We start from the raw sequence: 18,968 nt of genomic DNA on the forward strand, positions 1-18,968 counted from the left end.
CCGGATAAATGCAATACTATCGCGGGGCCCACAATGCACGACGAATGCCGGAAGCCCGGTTCCTGCATCGTTGCCATATAGTAATGACGATCGTGCCGCAAATGGTCCGAGTATCCGACGCATTGTTTCCAGTTGTCTCCCAAAAACAACAAATGGAATTTGCAAGTACAAATCAAAATAAAATATTAATAAAATTGGGGTGCAACACGAGGACTTCCCAGGAGGTCACCCATTCTAATAATACTCTCGCCCAAGCACACTTAACTTCGGAGTTCTGATGGGATCCAGAGCATTAGTGCTGGTATGATCGCACCCGTTTAATTCATGCTCGCTTAGATCTTTATGCACTATCTTGCTCCCCTCCATTAATTGTTTTAGATTTGAAAAAACTGTGTATGCAGCCTTCCTCCCTTGGTAACCGTGCACAAGCTCCTACGTGAGCTGATTGTTTGCTTTTCAGATCTGCCGCACCACCGGATAAATGCAATACTATCGCGGGGCCCACAATGCACGACGAATGCCGAAAGCCCGGTTCCTGCATCGTTGCCATTCAGTAATGACGATCGTGCCGCAAATGGTCCGAGTATCCGACGCGTTGTTTCCAGTTGTATCGCCGAAACAACAAATGGAATTTGCAAATACAAATCAAAATAAAAGATTAAGAAAATTGGGGTGCAACACGAGGACTTCCCAGGAAGTCACCCATTCTAGTTCTACTCTCACCCAAGCACACTTAACTTCGGAGTTCTGTTGGGATCCGGTGCATTAGTGCTGGTATGATCGCACCCGTTTAATTCATGCTCGCTTAGATCTTTATGCACTATTTTGCTCCCCTCCATTAATTGTTTTAGATTTGAAAAAACTGTGTATAAAGCCTTCCTCCCTTGGTAACCGTGCACAAGCTCCTACGTGAGCGGATTGTTTGCTTTTCAGATATGCCGCACCACCGGAAAAATGCAATACTATCGCGGGGCCCACAATGCACGACGAATGCCGGAAGCCCGGTTCCTGCATCGTTGCCATATAGTAATGACGATCGTGCCGCAAATGGTCCGAGTATCCGACGCATTGTTTCCAGTTGTCTCCCAAAAACAACAAATGGAATTTGCAAGTACAAATCAAAATAAAATATTAATAAAATTGGGGTGCAACACGAGGACTTCCCAGGAGGTCACCCATTCTAGTAATACTCTCGCCCAAGCACACTTAACTTCGGAGTTCTGATGGGAACCGGTGCATTAGTGCTGGTATGATCGCACCCGTTTAATTCATGCTCGCTTAGATCTTTATGCACTATCTTGCTCCCCTCCATTAATTGTTTTAGATTTGAAAAAACTGTGTATGCAGCCTTCCTCCCTTGGTAACCGTGCACAAGCTCCTACGTGAGCGGATTGTTTGCTTTTCAGATCTGCCGCACCACCGGATAAATGCAATACTATCGCGGGGCCCACAATGCACGACGAATGCCGAAAGCCCGGTTCCTGCATCGTTGCCATTCAGTAATGACGTTCGTGCCGCAAATGGTCCGAGTATCCGACGTGTTGTTTCCAGTTGTATCGCCGAAACAACAAATGGAATTTGCAAATACAAATCAAAATAAAATATTAAGAAAATTGGGGTGCAACACGAGGACTTCCCAGGAGGTCACCCATCCAAATACTACTCTCGCCCAAGCACGCTTAACTTCGGAGTTCTGAGGGGATCCGGTGCATTAGTGCTGGTATGGTCGCACGCGATTAATTCACGCTCGCTTAGATATTTATGCACTATCTTGCTTCCCTCCATTAATTGTTTTAGACTTGAAAAAACTGTGTATGCAGCCTTCCTTCCTTGGTAACCGTGCACAAGCTCCTACGTGAGCGGATTGTTTGTTTTTCAGATCTGCCGCACCACCGGATAAATGCAATACTATCGCGGGGCCCACAATGCACGACGAATGCCGAAAGTCCGGTTCCTGCATCGTTGCCATTCAGTAATGACGATCGTGCCGCAAATGGTCCGAGTATCCGACGCATTGTTTCCAGTTCTCCCAGAAACAACAAATGGAATTTGCAAATACAAATCAAAATAAAATATTAATAAAATTGGGGTGCAACACGAGGACTTCCCAGGAGGTCACCCATCCTAGTACTACTCTCGCCCAAGCACACTTAACTTCGGAGTTCTGATGGGATCCGGTGCATTAGTGCTGGTATGATCGCACCCGTTTAATTCATGCTCGCTTAGATCTTTATGCAGTATCTTGCTCCCCTCCATTAATTGTTTTAGATTTGAAAAAACTGTGTATGCAGCCTTCCTCCCTTGGTAACCGTGCACAAGCTCCTACGTAAGCGGATTGTTTGCTTTTCAGATCTGCCGCACCACCGGATAAATGCAATACTATCACGGGGCCCACAATGCACGACGAATGCCGAAAGCCCGGTTCCTGCATCGTTGCCATTCAGTAATGACGATCGTGCCGCAAATGGTCCGTGTATCCGACGCGTTGTTTCCAGTTGTATCACCGAAACAACAAATGGAATTAGCAAATACAAATCAAAATAAAATATTAAGAAAATTGGGGTGCAACACGAGGACTTCCCAGGAGGTCACGCATCCTAGTACTACTCTCGCCCAAGCACGCTTAACTTCGGAGTTCTGATGGGATCCGATGCATTAGTGCTGGTATGATCGCACCCGATTAATTCATGCTCGCTTAGATCTTTATGCACTGCCTTGCTTCCCTCCATTAATTGTTTTAGACTTGAAAAAACTGTGTATGCAGCCTTCCTCCCTTGGTAACCGTGCACAAGCTCCTACGTGAGCAGAGTGTTTGCTTTTCAGATCTACCGCACCCCCGGATAGATGCAATACTATCGCGGGGCCCACAATGCACGACGAATGACAAAAGCCCAGTTCTTGCATCGTTGCCATTCAGTAATGACGATCGTGCCGCAAATGGTCCGAGTATCCGACGCGTTGTTTCCAGTTGTATCGCCGAAACAACAAATGGAATTTGCAAATACCAATCAAAATAAAAGATTAAGAAAATTGGGGTGCAACACGAGGACTTCCCAGGAAGTCACCCATTCTAGTTCTACTCTCACCCAAGCACACTTAACTTCGGAGTTCTGTTGGGATCCGGTGCATTAGTGCTGGTATGATCGCACCCGTTTAATTCATGCTCGCTTAGATCTTTATGCACTATCTTGCTCCCCTGCATTAATTGTTTTAGATTTGAAAAAACTGTGTATGCAGCCTTCCTCCCTTGGTAACCGTGCACAAGCTCCTACGTGAGCGGATTGTTTGCTTTTCAGATATGCCGCACCACCGGATAAATGCAATACTATCGCGGGGCCCACAATGCACGACGAATGCCGGAAGCCCGGTTCCTGCATCGTTGCCATATAGTAATGACGATCGTGCCGCAAATGGTCCGAGTATCCGACGCATTGTTTCCAGTTGTCTCCCAAAAACAACAAATGGAATTTGCAAGTACAAATCAAAATAAAATATTAATAAAATTGGGGTGCAACACGAGGACTTCCCAGGAGGTCACCCATTCTAATAATACTCTCGCCCAAGCACACTTAACTTCGGAGTTCTGATGGGATCCGGAGCATTAGTGCTGGTATGATCGCACCCGTTTAATTCATGCTCGCTTAGATCTTTATGCACTATCTTGCTCCCCTCCATTAATTGTTTTAGATTTGAAAAAACTGTGTATGCAGCCTTCCTCCCTTGGTAACCGTGCACAAGCTCCTACGTGAGCTGATTGTTTGCTTTTCAGATCTGCCGCACCACCGGATAAATGCAATACTATCGCGGGGCCCACAATGCACGACGAATGCCGAAAGCCCGGTTCCTGCATCGTTGCCATTCAGTAATGACGATCGTGCCGCAAATGGTCCGAGTATCCGACGTGTTGTTTCCAGTTGTATCGCCGAAACAACAAATGGAATTTGCAAATACAAATCAAAATAAAATATTAAGAAAATTGGGGTGCAACACGAGGACTTCCCAGGAAGTCACCCATCCTAGTACTACTCTCGCCCAAGCACACTTAACTTCGGAGTTCTGAGGGGATCCGGTGCATTAGTGCTGGTACGATCGCACCCGATTAATTCACGCTCGCTTAGATCTTTATGCACTATCTTGCTTCCCTCCATTAATTGTTTTAGACTTGAAAAAACTGTGTATGCAGCCTTCCTCCCTTGGTAACCGTGCACAAGCACCTACGTGAGCGCATTGTTTGTTTTTCAGATCTGCTGCACCACCGGATAAATGCATTACTATCGCGGGGCCCACAATGCACGACGAATGCCGAAAGTCCGGTTCCTGCATCGTTGCCATTCAGTAATGACGATCGTGCCGCAAATGGTCCGAGTATCCGACGCATTGTTTCCAGTTCTCCCAGAAACAACAAATGGAATTTGCAAATAGAAATCAAAATAAAATATTAATAAAATTGGGGTGCAACACGAGGACTTCCCAGGAGGTCACCCATCCGATTACTACTCTCGCCCAAGCACACTTAACTTCGGAGTTCTGATGGGATCCGGTGCATTAGTGCTGGTATGATCGCACCCGTTTAATTCATGCTCGCTTAGATCTTTATGCAGTATCTTGCTCCCCTCCATTAATTGTTTTAGATTTGAAAAAACTGTGTATGCAGCCTTCCTCCCTTGGTAACCGTGCACAAGCTCCTACGTGAGCGGATTGTTTGCTTTTCAGATCTGCCGCACCACCGGATAAATGCAATACTATCGCGGGGCCCACAATGCACGACGAATGCCGAAAGCCCGGTTCCTGCATCGTTGCCATTCAGTAATGACGATCGTGCCGCGAATGGTCCGAGTATCCGACGCGTTGTTTCCAGTTGTATCGCCGAAACAACAAATGGAATTTGCAAATACAAATCAAAATAAAATATTAAGAAAATTGGGGTGCAACACGAGGACTTCCCAGGAGGTCACGCATCCTAGTACTACTCTCGCCCAAGCACGCTTAACTTCGGAGTTCTGATGGGATCCGATGCATTAGTGCTGGTATGATCGCTCCCGATTAATTCATGCTCGCTTAGATCTTTATGCACTACCTTGCTTCCCTCCATTAATTGTTTTAGACTTGAAAAAACTGTGTATGCAGCCTTCCTCCCTTGGTAACCGTGCACAAGCTCCTACGTGAGCAGAGTGTTTGCTGTTCAGATCTACCGCACCCCCGGATAGATGCAATACTATCGCGGGGCCCACAATGCACGACGAATGCCAAAAGCCCAGTTCTTGCATCGTTGCCATTCAGTAATGACGATCGTGCCGCAAATGGTCCGAGTATCCGACGCGTTGTTTCCAGTTGTATCGCCGAAACAACAAATGGAATTTGCAAATACAAATCAAAATAAAATATTAAGAAAATTGGGGTGCAACACGAGGACTTCCCAGGAAGTCACCCATTCTAGTTCTACTCTCACCCAAGCACACTTAACTTCGGAGTTCTGTTGGGATGCGGTGCATTAGTGCTGGTATGATCGCACCCGTTTAATTCATGCTCGCTTAGATCTTTATGCACTATCTTGCTCCCCTCCATTAATTGTTTTAGATTTGAAAAAACTGTGTATGCAGCCTTCCTCCCTTGGTAACCGTGCACAAGCTCCTACGTGAGCGGATTGTTTGTTTTTCAGATCTGCCGCACCACCGGATAAATGCAATACTATCGCGGGGCCCACAATGCACGACGAATGCCGAAAGTCCGGTTCCTGCATCGTTGCCATTCAGTAATGACGATCGTGCCGCAAATGGTCCGAGTATCCGACGCATTGTTTCCAGTTCTCCCATAAACAACAAATGGAATTTGCAAATACAAATCAAAATAAAATATTAATAAAATTGGGGTGCAACACGAGGACTTCCCAGGAGGTCACCCATCCTAGTACTACTCTCGCCCAAGCACACTTAACTTCGGAGTTCTGATGGGATCCGATGCATTAGTGCTGGTATGATCTCACCCGTTTAATTCATGCTCGCTTAGATCTTGATGCACTATCTTGCTCCCCTCCATTAATTGTTTTAGATTTGAAAAAACTGTGTATGCAGCCTTCCTCCCTTGGTAACAGTGCACAAGCTCCTACGTGAGCGGATTGTTTGCTTTTCAGATCTGCCGCACCACCGGATAAATGCAATACTATCGCGGGGCCCACAATGCACGACGAATGCCGAAAGCCCGGTTCCTGCATCGTTGCCATTCAGTAATGACGATCGTGCCGCAAATGGTCTGAGTATCCGACGCGTTGTTTCCAGTTGTATCGCCAAAACAACAAATGGAATTTGCAAATACAAATCAAAATAAAATATTAAGAAAATTGTGGTGCAACACGAGGACTTCCCAGGAGGTCACGCATCCTAGTACTACTCTCGCCCAAGCACGCTTAACTTCGGAGTTCTGATGGGATCCGATGCATTAGTGCTGGTATGATCGCACCCGATTAATTCATGCTCGCTTAGATCTTTATGCACTACCTTGCTTCCCTCCATTAATTGTTTTAGACTTGAAAAAACTGTGTATGCAGCCTTCCTCCCTTGGTAACCGTGCACAAGCTCCTACGTGAGCAGAGTGTTTGCTTTTCAGATCTACCGCACCCCCGGATAGATGCAATACTATCGCGGGGCCCACAATGCACGACGAATGCCAAAAGCCCAGTTCTTGCATCGTTGCCATTCAGTAATGACGATCGTGCCGCAAATGGTCCGAGTATCCGACGCGTTGTTTCCAGTTGTATCGCCGAAACAACAAATGGAATTTGCAAATACAAATCAAAATAAAATATTAATAAAATTGGGGTGCAACACGAGGACTTCCCAGGAAGTCACCCATTCTAGTTGTACTCTCACCCAAGCACACTTAACTTCGGAGTTCTGTTGGGATCCGGTGCATTAGAGCTGGTATGATCGCACCCGTTTAATTCATGCTCGCTTAGATCTTTATGCACTATCTTGCTCCCCTCCATTAATTGTTTTAGATTTGAAAAAACTGTGTATGCAGCCTTCCTCCCTTGGTAACCGTGCACAAGCTCCAACGTGAGCGGATTGTTTGCTTTTCAGATATGCCGCACCACCGGATAAATGCAATACTATCGCGGGGCCCACAATGCACGACGAATGCTGGAAGCCCGGTTCCTGCATCGTTGCCATATAGTAATGACGATCGTGCCGCAAATGGTCCGAGTATCCGACGAATTGTTTCCAGTTGTCTCCCAAAAACAACAAATGGAATTTGCAAGTACAAATCAAAATAAAATATTAATAAAATTGGGGTGCAACACGAGGACTTCCCAGGAGGTCACCCATTCTAATATTACTCTCGCCCAAGCACACTTAACTTCGGAGTTCTGATGGGATCCGGAGCATTAGTGCTGGTATGATCGCACCCGTTTAATTCATGCTCGCTTAGATCTTTATGCACTATCTTGCTCCCCTCCATTAATTGTTTTAGATTTGAAAAAACTGTGTATGCATTCTTCCTCCCTTGGTAACCGTGCACAAGCTCCTACGTGAGCTGATTGTTTGCTTTTCAGATCTGCCGCACCACCGGATAAATGCAATACTATCGCGGGGCCCACAATGCACGACGAATGCCGAAAGCCCGGTTCCTGCATCGTTGCCATTCAGTAATGACGATCGTGCCGCAAATGGTCCGAGTATCCGACGTGTTGTTTCCAGTTGTATCGCCGAAACAACAAATGGAATTTGCAAATACAAATCAAAATAAAATATTAAGAAAATTGGGGTGCAACACGAGGACTTCCCAGGAGGTCACCCATCCTAGTACTACTCTCGCCCAAGCACACTTAACTTCGGAGTTCTGAGGGGATCCGGTGCATTAGTGCTGGTACGATCGCACCCGATTAATTCACGCTCGCTTAGATCTTTATGCACTATCTTGCTTCCCTCCATTAATTGTTTTAGACTTGAAAAAACTGTGTATGCAGCCTTCCTCCCTTGGTAACCGTGCACAAGCACCTACGTGAGCGGATTGTTTGTTTTTCAGATCTGCCGCACCACCGGATAAATGCAATACTATCGCGGGGCCCACAATGCACGACGAATGCCGAAAGTCCGGTTCCTGCATCGTTGCCATTCAGTAATGACGATCGTGCCGCAAATGGTCCGAGTATCCGACGCATTGTTTCCAGTTCTCCCAGAAACAACAAATGGAATTTGCAAATACAAATCAAAATAAAATATTAATAAAATTGGGGTGCAACACGAGGACTTCCCAGGAGGTCACCCATCTGATTACTACTCTCGCCCAAGCACACTTAACTTCGGAGTTCTGATGGGATCCGGTGCATTAGTGCTGGTATGATCGCACCCGTTTAATTCATGCTCGCTTAGATCTTTATGCAGTATCTTGCTCCCGTCCATTAATTGTTTTAGATTTGAAAAAACTGTGTATGCAGCCTTCCTCCCTTGGTAACCGTGCACAAGCTCCTACGTGAGCGGATTGTTTGCTTTTCAGATCTGCCGCACCACCGGATAAATGCAATACTATCGCGGGGCCCACAATGCACGACGAATGCCGATAGCCCGGTTCCTGCATCGTTGCCATTCAGTAATGACGATCGTGCCGCGAATGGTCCGAGTATCCGACGCGTTGCTTCCAGTTGTATCGCCGAAACAACAAATGGAATTTGCAAATACAAATCAAAATAAAATATTAAGAAAATTGGGGTGCAACACGAGGACTTCCCAGGAGGTCACGCATCCTAGTACTACTCTCGCCCAAGCACGCTTAACTTCGGAGTTCTGATGGGATCCGATGCATTAGTGCTGGTATGATCGCTCCCGATTAATTCATGCTCGCTTAGATCTTTATGCACTACCTTGCTTCCCTCCATTAATTGTTTGACTTGAAAAAACTGTGTATGCAGCCTTCCTCCCTTGGTAACCGTGCACAAGCTCCTACGTGAGCAGAGTGTTTGCTTTTCAGATCTACCGCCCCCCCGGATAGATGCAATACTATCGCGGGGCCCACAATGCACGACGAATGCCAAAAGCCCAGTTCTTGCATCGTTGCCATTCAGTAATGACGATCGTGCCGCAAATGGTCCGAGTATCCGACGCGTTGTTTCCAGTTGTATCGCCGAAACAACAAATGGAATTTGCAAATACAAATCAAAATAAAATATTAAGAAAATTGGGGTGCAACACGAGGACTTCCCAGGAAGTCACCCATTCTAGTTCTACTCTCACCCAAGCACACTTAACTTCGGAGTTCTGTTGGGATGCGGTGCATTAGTGCTGGTATGATCGCACCCGTTTAATTCATGCTCGCTTAGATCTTTATGCACTATCTTGCTCCCCTCCATTAATTGTTTTAGATTTGAAAAAACTGTGTATGCAGCCTTCCTCCCTTGGTAACCGTGCACAAGCTCCTACGTGAGCGGATTGTTTGCTTTTCAGATATGCCGCACCACCGGATAAATGCAATACTATCACGGGGCCCACAATGCACGACGAATGCCGGAAGCCCGGTTCCTGGATCGTTGCCATATAGTAATGACGATCGTGCCGCAAATGGTCCGATTATCCGACGCATTGTTTCCAGTTGTCTCCCAGAGACAACAAATGGAATTTGCAAATACAAATCAAAATAAAATATTAATAAAATTAGGGTGCAACACGAGGACTTCACAGGAGGTCACCCATCCTAATACTACTCTTGCCCAAGCACGCTTAACTTCGGAGTTCTGATGGGATCCAGTGCATTAGTGCTGCTATGATCGCACCCATTTAATTCATGCTCGCTTAGATCTTTATGCACTATCTTGCTCCCCTCCATTAATTGTTTTAGACATGAAAAAACTGTGTATGCAGCCTTCCTCCCTTGGTAACCGTGCACAAGCTCCTACGTGAGCAGAGTGTTTGATTTTCAGATCAGCCGCACCCCCGGATAGATGCAATACTATCGCGGGGCCCACAATGCACGACGAATGACAAAAGCCCGGTTTTTGCACGGTTCCCATTCAGTAATGACGATCGTGCCGCAAATGGTCCGAGTATCCAGCGCGTTGTTTTCGTTTGTCTCGCCGAAACGACAAATGGAATTTGCAAATACGATATTGAAATAAAATATAAATAAAATTGGGGTGCAACACGAGGACTTCGCAGGAGGTCACCCATCCTAGTACTACTCTCGCCCAAGCACACTTATCTTCGGAGTTCTAATGGGATCCGGTGCATTAGTGCTGGTATGATCGCACCCGTTTAATTCATGCTCGCTTATATCTTTATGATTTATCTTGCTCCCCTCCATTATTTGTTTTAGATTTGAAAAAAATGTGTATGCAGCCTTCCTCCCTTGGTAACTGTGCACAAGCTCCTACGTGAGCAGAGTATTTGCTTTTCAGATCTGCCGCACCTCCGGATAGATGCAAAACTATCGCGGGGTCCACAATGCATGACGAATGCCGAAAGCCCGGTTCTAGCATCGTTGCCATTCAGTAATGACAATCGTGCCGCAAATGGTCCGAGTATCCGACGCGTTGTTTCCAGTTGTATCGCCGAAACAACAAATGGAATTTGCAAATACAAATCAAAATAAAATATTAATAAAATTGGGGTGCGACACGAGGACTTCCCAGGAGGTCACCCATTCTAGTACTACTCTCGCCCAAGCATACTTAACTTCGGAGTTCTGATGGGATCCGGTGCATTAGTGCTGGTATGATCGCACCCGTTTAATTCATGCTCGCTTAGATCTTTATGCACTATCTTGCTCCCCTCCATTAATTGTTTTAGATTTGAAAAAACTGTGTATGCAGCCTTCCTCCCTAGGTAACCGTGCAGAAGCTCCTACGTGAGCGGATTGTTTGCTTTTCAGATCTACCACACCACCGGATAAATGCAATACTATCGCGGGGCCCACAATGCACGACGAATGCCGAAAGTCCGGTTCCTGCATCGTTGCCATTCAGAAATGACGATCGTGCCGCAAATGGTCCGACTATCCGACGCATTGTTTCCAGTTATCCCAGAAACCACAAATGGAATTTGCAAATACAAATCAAAATAAAATATTAAGAAAATTGGGGTGCAACACGAGGACTTCCCAGGAGGTCACCCATCCTAATACTACTCTCGCCCAAGCACACTTAACTTCGAAGTTCTGTTGGGATCCGGTGCATTAGTGCTGGTATGATCGCAACCGTTTAATTCATGCTCGCTTAGATCTTTATGAACTATCTTGCTCCCCTCCATTAATTGTTTTAGACTTGACAAAACTGTGTATGCAGCCTTCCTCCCTCGGTAACCGTGCACAAGCTCCTACGTGAGCAGAGTGTTTGCCTTTCAGATCTGCCGCACCCACGGATAGATGCAATACTATCGCGGGGCCCACAATGCACGACGAATGCCAAAAGCCCGGTTTTTGCACGGTTCCCATTCAGTAATGACGATCGTGCCGCAAATGGTCCGAGTATCTGGCGCGTTGTTTGCGTTTGTCTCGCCGAAACGACAAATGGAATTTGCAAATACGATATCGAAATAAAATATTAATAAAATTGGGGTGCAACACGAGGACTTCCCAGGAGGTCACCCATCCTAGTACTACTCTCGCCCAAGCACACTTGACTTCGGAGTTCTGATGGGATCCGGTGCATTAGTGCAGGTATGATCGCACCCGTTTAATTCATGCTCGCATAGATCATTATGCACTATCTTGCTCCCCTCCATTATTTGTTTTAGATTTTAAAAAAATGTGTATGCAGCCTTCCTCCCTTGGTAACCGTGCACAAAGTCCAACGTGAGCGGAGTGTTTGCTTTTCAGATCTGCCGCACCTCCAGATAGATGCAAAACTATCGCGGGGCCCACAATGCATGACGAATGCCGAAAGTCCGGTTCTTGCATCGTTGCCACTCAGTAATGACGATCGTGCCGCAAATGGTCCGAGTATCCGACGCGTTGTTTCCAGATGTATCGCCGAAACAACAAATGGAATTTGCAAATACAAATCAAAATAAAATATTAATAAAATTGGGGTGCAACACGAGGACTTCCCAGGAGGTCACCCATTCTAGTACTACTCTCGCCCAAGCACACTTAACTTCGGAGTTCTGATGGGATCCGGTGCATTAGTGCTGGTATGATCGCACCCGTTTAATTCATACTCGCTTAGATCATTATGCACTATCTTGCTCCCCTCCGTTAATTGTTTTAGATTTGAAAAAACTGTGTATGCAGCCTTCCTCCCTTGGTAACCGTGCTCAAGATCCTACGTGAGCGGATTGTTTGCTTTTCAGATCTGCCGAACCACCGGATAAATGCAATACTATCGCGGGGCCCACAATGCACGACGAATGCCGAAAGCCCGGTTCCAGCATCGTTGCCATTCAGAAATGAAGATCGTGCCGCAAATGGTCCGAGTATCCGACGCGTTGATTCCAGTTGTATCGCTGAAACAACAAATGGAATTTGCAACTACAAATCAAAATAAAATATTAAGAAAATTGGGGTGCAACACGAGGACTTCCCAGGAGGTCACCCATTCTAGTACTACTCTCGCCCAAGCACACTTAACTTCGGAGTTCTGATGGGATCCGGTGCATTAGTGTTGGTATGATCGCACCCGTTTAATTCATGCTCGCTTAAATCTTTATGCACTATCTTGCTCCCCTCCATTAATTGTTTTAGATTTAAAAAAACTGTGTATGCAGCCTTCCTCCCTTGGTAACCGTGCACAAGCTCCTACGTGAGTGGATTGTTTGCTTTTCAGATCTGCCGCACCACCGGATAAATGCAATACTATCGCGGGGCCCACATTGCACGACAAATGCCGAAAGCCCGGTTCCTGCATCATTGCCATTCAGTAATGACGATCGTGCCGCAAATGGTCCGAGTATCCGACGCATTGTTTCCAGTTGTCTCCCAGAAACAACAAATGGAATTTGCAAATACAAATCAAAATAAAATATTAATAAAATTAGGGTGCAACACGAGGACTTCCCAGGAGGTCACCCATCCTAGTACTACTCTCGCCCAAGCACGCTTAACTTCGGAGTTCTGATGGGATCCGATGCATTAGTGCTGGTATGATCGCACCCGTTTAATTCATGCTCGCTTACATCTTTATGCACTATCTTGCTCCCCTCCATTAATTGTTTTAGATTTGAAAAAACTGTGTATGCAGCCTTCCTCCCTTGGTAACCGTGCACAAGCTCTTACGTGAGCAGAGTGTTTGCTTTTCCGATCTGCCGCACCCCCGGATAGATACAATACAATCGCGGGGCCCACAATGCACGACGAATGCCAAAAGCCCGGTTTTTGCACGGTTCCCATTCAGTAATGACAATCGTGCCGCAAATGGTTCGAGTATTCGGCGCGTTGTTTGCGTTTGTCTCGCCGAAACGACAAATGGAATTTGCAAATACGATATCGAAATAAAATATTAATAAAATTGGGGTGCAACACGAGGACTTCCCAGGAGGTCACCCATCCTACTACTACTCTCGCCCATGCACACTTAACTTCGGAGTTCTGATGGGATCCGGTGCATTAGTGCTGGTATGATCGCACCCGTTTAATTCATGCTCGCTTAGATCTCTATGCACTATCTTGCTCCCCTCCATTAATTGTTTTAGACTTGAAAAAACTGTGTATGCAGCCTTCCTCCCTTGGTAACCGTGCACAAGCTCCTACGTGAGCAGAGTGTTTGCTTTTCAGATCTGCCGCACCCCCGGATAGATGCTATACTATCTCGGGGCCCACAATGCACGACGAATGCCAAAAGCTCGGTTTATGCACGGTTCCCATTCAGTAATGACGATCGTGCAGCAAATGGTCCGAGTATCCGGCGCGTTGTTTGAGTTTGTCTCGTCGAAACGACAAATGGAATTTGCAAATACGATATCGAAATAAAATATTAATAAAATTGGGGTGCAACACAAGGACTTCCCAGGAGGTCACCCATCCAAGTACTACTCTCGCCCAAGCACACTTAACTTTGGAGTTCTGATGGGATCCGGTGCATTAGTGCTGGTATGATCGCACCCGTTTAATTCATGCTCGCTTAGATCTTTATGAACTATCTTGCTCCCTTCCATTAATTGTTTTAGATTTGAAAAAAATATGTATGCAGCCTTCCTCCCTTGGTAACCATGCACAAGCTCCTACGTGAGCGGAGTGTTTGTTTTTCAAATCTGCCGCACCTCCGGATAGATGCAATACTATCGCGGGGCCCACAATGCATGACGAATGCCGAAAGCCCGGTTCTTGCATCGTTGCCATTCAGTAATGACGATCGTTCCGCAAATGGTCCGAGTATCCGACGCATTGTTTCCAGTTGTCTCCTAGAAAAAACAAATGGAATTTGCAAATACAAATCAAAATAAAATATTAATAAAATTGGGGTGCAACACGAGGATTTCCCAGGAGGTCACACATCCTAGTACTACTCTCGCCCAAGCACGCTTAACTTCGGAGTTCTGATGGGATCCGGTGCATTAGTGCTGGTATGATCGCACCCGTTTAATTCATGCTCGCTTACATCTTTATGCACTATCTTGCTCCCCTCCATTAATTGTTTTAGACTTGAAAAAACTGTGTATGCAGCCTTCCTCCCTTGGTAACCGTGCACAAGCTCTTACGTGAGCAGAGTGTTTGCTTTTCAGATCTGCCGCACCCCCGGATAGATGCAATACTATCGCGGGGCCCACAATGCACGACGAATGCCAAAAGCCCGGTTTTTGCACGGTTCCCATTCAGTAATGACAATCGTGCCGCAAATGGTCCGAGTATCCGGCGCGTTGTTTGCTTTTGTCTCGTCGAAACGACAAATGGAATTTGCAAATACGATATCGAAATAAAATATTAATAAAATTGGGGTGCAACACAAGGACTTCCCAGGAGGTCACCCATCCTAATACTACTCTCTCCCATGCACACTTAACTTCGGAGTTGTAATGGGATCCGGTGCATTAGTGCTGGTATGATCGCTCCCGTTTAATTCATGCTCGCTTAGATCTTTATGCACTATCTTGCTCCCCTCCATTAATTGTTTTAGACTTGAAAAAACTGTGTATGCAGCCTTCCTCCCTTGGTAACCGTGCACAAGCTCCTACGTGAGCAGAGTATTTGCTTTTCAGATCTGCCGCACCCCCGGATAGATGCAATACTATCACGGGGCCCACAATGCACGACGAATGCCAAAAGCCCGGTTTTTGCACGCTTCCCATTCAGTAATAACAATCGTGCCGCAAATGGTCCGAGTATCCGGCACGTTGTTTGCGTTTGTCTCGCCGAAACGACAAATGGAATTTGCAAATACGATATCGAAATAAAATATTAATAAAATTGGGGTGCAACACGAGGACTTCCGAGGAGGTCACCCATCCTAGTACTACTCTCGCCCAAGCACACTTAATTTCGGAGTTCTGATGGGATCCGGTGCATTAGTGCTGGTATGATCGCACCCGTTTAATTCATGCTCGCTTAGATCTTTATGAACTTTTGGCTCCCTTCCATTAATTGTTTTAGATTTGAAAAAAATGTGTATGCAGCCTTCCTCCCTTGGTAACCGTGCACAAGCTCTTACGTGAGCGGAGTGTTTGCTGTTCAGATCTGCCGCACCTCCGGATAGATGCAATACTATCGCGGGGCCCACAATGCATGACGAATGCCGAAAGCCCGGTTCTTGCATCGTTGCCATTCAGTAATGACGATCGTGCCGCAAATGCTACGAGTATCCGGCGCATTGTTTCCAATTGTCTCCCAGAAACAACAAATGGAATTTGCAAATACAAATCAAAATAAAATATTAATAAAATTGGGGTGGAACACGAGGACTTCCCAGGGGGTCACCCATCCTAGTACTACTCTCGCCCAAGCACACTTAACTTCGGAGTTCTGATGGGATTCGGTGCATTAGTGTTAGTATGATCACACCCATTTTATTCATGCTCGCTTAGATCTTTATGCACTCTTTTGCTCCCCTCCATTAATTGTTTTAGACTTGAAAAAACTGTGTATGCAGCCTTCCTCCCTTGGTAACCGTGCACAAGCTCTTACGTGAGCAGAGTGTTTGCTTTTCAGATCTGCCGCACCCCCGGATAGATACAATACTATCGCGGGGCCCACAATGCACGACGAATGCCAAAAGCCCGGTTTTTGCACGGTTCCCATTCAGTAATGACAATCGTGCCGCAAATGGTCCGAGTATTCGGCGCGTTGTTTGCGTTTGTCTCGCCGAAACGACAAATGGAATTTGCAAATACGATATCGAAATAAAATATTAATAAAATTAGGGTGCAACACGAGGACTTCCCAGGAGGTCACCCATCCTACTACTACTCTCGCCGAAGCACACTTAACTTCGGAGTTCTGATAGGATCCGGTGCACTAGTGCTGGTATGATCGCACCCGTTTAATTCATGCTCGCTTAGATCTTTATGCACTATCTTGCTCCCCTCCATTAATTGTTTTAGATTTGAAAAAACTGTGTATGCAGCCTTCCTCCCTTGGTAACCGTGCACAATCTCCTATGTGAGCGGATTGTTTGCTTTTCAGATCTGCCGCACCACCGGATAAATGCAATACTATTGCGGGGCCCACAATGCACGACGAATGCTGAAAGCCCGGTTCCTGCATCGTTGCCATTCAGTAATGACGATCGTGCCGCAAATGGTCCGAGTATCCGACGCGTTGTTTCCAGTTGTATCGCCGAAAGAACAAATGGAATTTGCAAATACAAATCAAAATAAAATATTAAGAAAATTGGGGTGCAACACGAGGAATTCCCAGGAGGTCACCCATTCTAGTACTACTCTCGCCCAAGCACACTTAACTTCGGAGTTCTGATGGGATCCGGTGCATTAGTGCTGGTATGATCGCACCCGTTTAATTCATGCTCGCTTAGATCTTTATGCACTATCTTGCTCCCCTCCATTAATTGTTTTAGATTTAAAAAAACTGTATGCAGCCTTCCTCCCTTGGTAACCGTGCACAAGCTCCTACGTGAGCGGATTGTTTGCTTTTCAGATCTACCGCACCACCGGATAAATGCAATACTATCGCGGGGCCCACAATGCACGACGAATGCCAAAAGCCCGGTTTTTGCACGGTTCCCATTCAGTAATGACGATCGTGCCGCAAATGGTCCGAGTATCCGGCGCGTTGTTTGAGTTTGTCTCGCCGAAACGACAAATGGAATTTGCAAATACGATATCGGAATAAAATATTAATAAAATTGGGGTGCAACAAAAGGACTTCCCAGGAGGTCACCCATCCTAGTACTACTCTCGCCCAAGCACACTTAACTTCGGAGTTCTGATGGGATCCGGTGCATTAGTGCTGGTATGATCGATCCGTTTAACTCATGCTCGCTTAGATCTATATGAACTATCTTGCTCCCTTCCATTAATTGTTTTAGATTTGAAAAAAATGTGTATGCAGCCTTCCTCCCTTGGTAACCGTGCACAAGCTCCTACGTGAGCGGAGTGTTTGTTTTTCAGATCTGCCGCACCTCCGGATAGATGCAATACTATCGCGGGGCCCACAATGCATGACGAATGCCGAAAGCCCGGTTCTTGCATCGTTGCCATTCAGTAATGACGATCGTGCCGCAAATGGTCCGAGTATCCGACGTGTTGTTTCCAGTTGTATCGCCGAAACAACAAATGGAATTTGCAAATACAAATCAAAATAAAATATTAAGAAAATTGGGGTGCAACACGAGAACTTCCCAGGAGGTCACCCATCCTAGTACTACTCTCGCCCAAGCACACTTAACTTCGGAGTTCTGAGGGGATCCGGTGCATTAGTGCTGGTACGATCGCACCCGATTAATTCACGCTCGCTTAGATCTTTATGCACTATCTTGCTTCCCTCCATTAATTGTTTTAGACTTGAAAAAACTGTGTATGCAGCCTTCCTCCCTTGGTAACCGTGCACAAGCACCTACGTGAGCGGATTGTTTGTTTTTCAGATCTGCCGCACCACCGGATAAATGCAATACTATCGCGGGGCCCACAATGCACGACGAATGCCGAAAGTCCGGTTCCTGCATCGTTGCCATTCAGTAATGACGATCGTGCCGCAAATGGTCCGAGTATCCGACGCATTGTTTCCAGTTCTCCCAGAAACAACAAATGGAATTTGCAAATACAAATCAAAATAAAATATTAATAAAATTGGGGTGCAACACGAGGACTTCCCAGGAGGTCACCCATCCGATTACTACTCTCGCCCAGGCACACTTAACTTCGGAGTTCTGATGGGATCCGGTGCATTAGTGCTGGTATGATCGCACCCGTTTAATTCATGCTCGCTTAGATCTTTATGCACTATCTTGCTCCCCTCCATTAATTGTTTTAGATTTGAAAAAACTGTGTATGCAGCCTTCCTCCCTTGGTAACCGTGCACAAGCTCCTACGTGAGCGGATTGTTTGCTTTTCAGATATGCCGCACCACCGGAAAAATGCAATACTATCGCGGGGCCCACAATGCACGACGAATGCCGGAAGCCCGGTTCCTGCATCGTTGCCATATAGTAATGACGATCGTGCCGCAAATGGTCCGAGTATCCGACGCATTGTTTCCAGTTGTCTCCCAAAAACAACAAATGGAATTTGCAAGTACAAATCAAAATAAAATATTAATAAAATTGGGGTGCAACACGAGGACTTCCCAGGAGGTCACCCATTCTAGTAATACTCTCGCCCAAGCACACTTAACTTCGGAGTTCTGATGGGATCCGGTGCATTAGTGCTGGTATGATCGCACCCATTTAATTCATGCTCGCTTAGATCTTTATGCACTATCTTGCTCCCCTCCATTAATTGTTTTAGATTTGAAAAAACTGTGTATGCAGCCTTCCTCCCTTGGTAACCGTGCACAAGCTCCTACGTGAGCGGATTGTTTGCTTTTCAGATCTGCCGCACCACCGGATAAATGCAATACTATCGCGGGGCCCACAATGCACGACGAATGCCGAAAGCCCG

General features: G+C 46.1%; 28 non-coding genes and 12 pseudogenes across 28 annotated transcripts; all 40 read right to left on the reverse strand.

Moving 5' to 3' along the window:
* Positions 1-196: 196 nt before the first annotated feature.
* LOC148793683 (5S ribosomal RNA) lies at positions 197-315 on the reverse strand (annotated as a pseudogene).
* Positions 316-669: 354 nt separating this feature from the next.
* Positions 670-788, reverse strand: LOC148793684 (5S ribosomal RNA; annotated as a pseudogene).
* Positions 789-1,142: 354 nt separating this feature from the next.
* On the reverse strand, positions 1,143-1,261 carry LOC148793685 (5S ribosomal RNA). The gene has a single exon (XR_016070079.1). It is a non-coding gene; the product is annotated as a 5S ribosomal RNA (ribosomal RNA).
* A 354-nt stretch (positions 1,262-1,615) lies between these two features.
* LOC148793686 (5S ribosomal RNA) lies at positions 1,616-1,734 on the reverse strand. Its single transcript, XR_016075243.1, has one exon. It is a non-coding gene; the product is annotated as a 5S ribosomal RNA (ribosomal RNA).
* Positions 1,735-2,086: 352 nt separating this feature from the next.
* On the reverse strand, positions 2,087-2,205 carry LOC148793687 (5S ribosomal RNA). Its single transcript, XR_016070854.1, has one exon. It is a non-coding gene; the product is annotated as a 5S ribosomal RNA (ribosomal RNA).
* A 354-nt stretch (positions 2,206-2,559) lies between these two features.
* Positions 2,560-2,678, reverse strand: LOC148793688 (5S ribosomal RNA). The gene has a single exon (XR_016068926.1). It is a non-coding gene; the product is annotated as a 5S ribosomal RNA (ribosomal RNA).
* Positions 2,679-3,032: 354 nt separating this feature from the next.
* Positions 3,033-3,151, reverse strand: LOC148793689 (5S ribosomal RNA; annotated as a pseudogene).
* A 354-nt stretch (positions 3,152-3,505) lies between these two features.
* On the reverse strand, positions 3,506-3,624 carry LOC148793690 (5S ribosomal RNA). The gene has a single exon (XR_016070323.1). It is a non-coding gene; the product is annotated as a 5S ribosomal RNA (ribosomal RNA).
* A 354-nt stretch (positions 3,625-3,978) lies between these two features.
* LOC148793691 (5S ribosomal RNA) lies at positions 3,979-4,097 on the reverse strand. Its single transcript, XR_016069651.1, has one exon. It is a non-coding gene; the product is annotated as a 5S ribosomal RNA (ribosomal RNA).
* A 352-nt stretch (positions 4,098-4,449) lies between these two features.
* Positions 4,450-4,568, reverse strand: LOC148793692 (5S ribosomal RNA). Its single transcript, XR_016074573.1, has one exon. It is a non-coding gene; the product is annotated as a 5S ribosomal RNA (ribosomal RNA).
* A 354-nt stretch (positions 4,569-4,922) lies between these two features.
* Positions 4,923-5,041, reverse strand: LOC148793693 (5S ribosomal RNA). Its single transcript, XR_016070459.1, has one exon. It is a non-coding gene; the product is annotated as a 5S ribosomal RNA (ribosomal RNA).
* A 354-nt stretch (positions 5,042-5,395) lies between these two features.
* Positions 5,396-5,514, reverse strand: LOC148793694 (5S ribosomal RNA; annotated as a pseudogene).
* Positions 5,515-5,866: 352 nt separating this feature from the next.
* Positions 5,867-5,985, reverse strand: LOC148793695 (5S ribosomal RNA). The gene has a single exon (XR_016069525.1). It is a non-coding gene; the product is annotated as a 5S ribosomal RNA (ribosomal RNA).
* Positions 5,986-6,339: 354 nt separating this feature from the next.
* LOC148793696 (5S ribosomal RNA) lies at positions 6,340-6,458 on the reverse strand. Its single transcript, XR_016070377.1, has one exon. It is a non-coding gene; the product is annotated as a 5S ribosomal RNA (ribosomal RNA).
* Positions 6,459-6,812: 354 nt separating this feature from the next.
* LOC148793697 (5S ribosomal RNA) lies at positions 6,813-6,931 on the reverse strand (annotated as a pseudogene).
* A 354-nt stretch (positions 6,932-7,285) lies between these two features.
* Positions 7,286-7,404, reverse strand: LOC148793698 (5S ribosomal RNA). The gene has a single exon (XR_016070019.1). It is a non-coding gene; the product is annotated as a 5S ribosomal RNA (ribosomal RNA).
* Positions 7,405-7,758: 354 nt separating this feature from the next.
* On the reverse strand, positions 7,759-7,877 carry LOC148793699 (5S ribosomal RNA). Its single transcript, XR_016075215.1, has one exon. It is a non-coding gene; the product is annotated as a 5S ribosomal RNA (ribosomal RNA).
* Positions 7,878-8,229: 352 nt separating this feature from the next.
* LOC148793700 (5S ribosomal RNA) lies at positions 8,230-8,348 on the reverse strand. Its single transcript, XR_016074956.1, has one exon. It is a non-coding gene; the product is annotated as a 5S ribosomal RNA (ribosomal RNA).
* Positions 8,349-8,702: 354 nt separating this feature from the next.
* Positions 8,703-8,821, reverse strand: LOC148793701 (5S ribosomal RNA). The gene has a single exon (XR_016070460.1). It is a non-coding gene; the product is annotated as a 5S ribosomal RNA (ribosomal RNA).
* A 352-nt stretch (positions 8,822-9,173) lies between these two features.
* Positions 9,174-9,292, reverse strand: LOC148793702 (5S ribosomal RNA; annotated as a pseudogene).
* A 354-nt stretch (positions 9,293-9,646) lies between these two features.
* On the reverse strand, positions 9,647-9,765 carry LOC148793703 (5S ribosomal RNA; annotated as a pseudogene).
* Positions 9,766-10,120: 355 nt separating this feature from the next.
* On the reverse strand, positions 10,121-10,239 carry LOC148793704 (5S ribosomal RNA). The gene has a single exon (XR_016074518.1). It is a non-coding gene; the product is annotated as a 5S ribosomal RNA (ribosomal RNA).
* A 354-nt stretch (positions 10,240-10,593) lies between these two features.
* Positions 10,594-10,712, reverse strand: LOC148793705 (5S ribosomal RNA). Its single transcript, XR_016073135.1, has one exon. It is a non-coding gene; the product is annotated as a 5S ribosomal RNA (ribosomal RNA).
* A 352-nt stretch (positions 10,713-11,064) lies between these two features.
* Positions 11,065-11,183, reverse strand: LOC148793706 (5S ribosomal RNA; annotated as a pseudogene).
* Positions 11,184-11,538: 355 nt separating this feature from the next.
* LOC148793707 (5S ribosomal RNA) lies at positions 11,539-11,657 on the reverse strand. Its single transcript, XR_016072579.1, has one exon. It is a non-coding gene; the product is annotated as a 5S ribosomal RNA (ribosomal RNA).
* A 354-nt stretch (positions 11,658-12,011) lies between these two features.
* LOC148793708 (5S ribosomal RNA) lies at positions 12,012-12,130 on the reverse strand. The gene has a single exon (XR_016071626.1). It is a non-coding gene; the product is annotated as a 5S ribosomal RNA (ribosomal RNA).
* A 354-nt stretch (positions 12,131-12,484) lies between these two features.
* On the reverse strand, positions 12,485-12,603 carry LOC148793709 (5S ribosomal RNA). Its single transcript, XR_016073690.1, has one exon. It is a non-coding gene; the product is annotated as a 5S ribosomal RNA (ribosomal RNA).
* Positions 12,604-12,957: 354 nt separating this feature from the next.
* Positions 12,958-13,076, reverse strand: LOC148793710 (5S ribosomal RNA). Its single transcript, XR_016071995.1, has one exon. It is a non-coding gene; the product is annotated as a 5S ribosomal RNA (ribosomal RNA).
* A 355-nt stretch (positions 13,077-13,431) lies between these two features.
* Positions 13,432-13,550, reverse strand: LOC148793711 (5S ribosomal RNA). The gene has a single exon (XR_016072859.1). It is a non-coding gene; the product is annotated as a 5S ribosomal RNA (ribosomal RNA).
* A 355-nt stretch (positions 13,551-13,905) lies between these two features.
* Positions 13,906-14,024, reverse strand: LOC148793712 (5S ribosomal RNA). Its single transcript, XR_016074836.1, has one exon. It is a non-coding gene; the product is annotated as a 5S ribosomal RNA (ribosomal RNA).
* A 354-nt stretch (positions 14,025-14,378) lies between these two features.
* LOC148793713 (5S ribosomal RNA) lies at positions 14,379-14,497 on the reverse strand. Its single transcript, XR_016073201.1, has one exon. It is a non-coding gene; the product is annotated as a 5S ribosomal RNA (ribosomal RNA).
* A 355-nt stretch (positions 14,498-14,852) lies between these two features.
* LOC148793714 (5S ribosomal RNA) lies at positions 14,853-14,971 on the reverse strand (annotated as a pseudogene).
* A 355-nt stretch (positions 14,972-15,326) lies between these two features.
* On the reverse strand, positions 15,327-15,445 carry LOC148793715 (5S ribosomal RNA). Its single transcript, XR_016068931.1, has one exon. It is a non-coding gene; the product is annotated as a 5S ribosomal RNA (ribosomal RNA).
* Positions 15,446-15,798: 353 nt separating this feature from the next.
* Positions 15,799-15,917, reverse strand: LOC148793716 (5S ribosomal RNA; annotated as a pseudogene).
* Positions 15,918-16,272: 355 nt separating this feature from the next.
* LOC148793717 (5S ribosomal RNA) lies at positions 16,273-16,391 on the reverse strand (annotated as a pseudogene).
* Positions 16,392-16,745: 354 nt separating this feature from the next.
* Positions 16,746-16,864, reverse strand: LOC148793718 (5S ribosomal RNA). Its single transcript, XR_016071535.1, has one exon. It is a non-coding gene; the product is annotated as a 5S ribosomal RNA (ribosomal RNA).
* Positions 16,865-17,217: 353 nt separating this feature from the next.
* LOC148793719 (5S ribosomal RNA) lies at positions 17,218-17,336 on the reverse strand (annotated as a pseudogene).
* A 353-nt stretch (positions 17,337-17,689) lies between these two features.
* Positions 17,690-17,808, reverse strand: LOC148793720 (5S ribosomal RNA). The gene has a single exon (XR_016074522.1). It is a non-coding gene; the product is annotated as a 5S ribosomal RNA (ribosomal RNA).
* Positions 17,809-18,160: 352 nt separating this feature from the next.
* On the reverse strand, positions 18,161-18,279 carry LOC148793721 (5S ribosomal RNA). The gene has a single exon (XR_016074839.1). It is a non-coding gene; the product is annotated as a 5S ribosomal RNA (ribosomal RNA).
* A 354-nt stretch (positions 18,280-18,633) lies between these two features.
* On the reverse strand, positions 18,634-18,752 carry LOC148793722 (5S ribosomal RNA). Its single transcript, XR_016075017.1, has one exon. It is a non-coding gene; the product is annotated as a 5S ribosomal RNA (ribosomal RNA).
* Positions 18,753-18,968: the final 216 nt, after the last annotated feature.

This window comes from Nelumbo nucifera, chromosome 4 (assembly GCF_055504915.1).
Source record: "Nelumbo nucifera cultivar China Antique chromosome 4, China Antique-T2T, whole genome shotgun sequence".
Classification (NCBI taxonomy): Eukaryota; Viridiplantae; Streptophyta; class Magnoliopsida; order Proteales; family Nelumbonaceae; genus Nelumbo; species Nelumbo nucifera.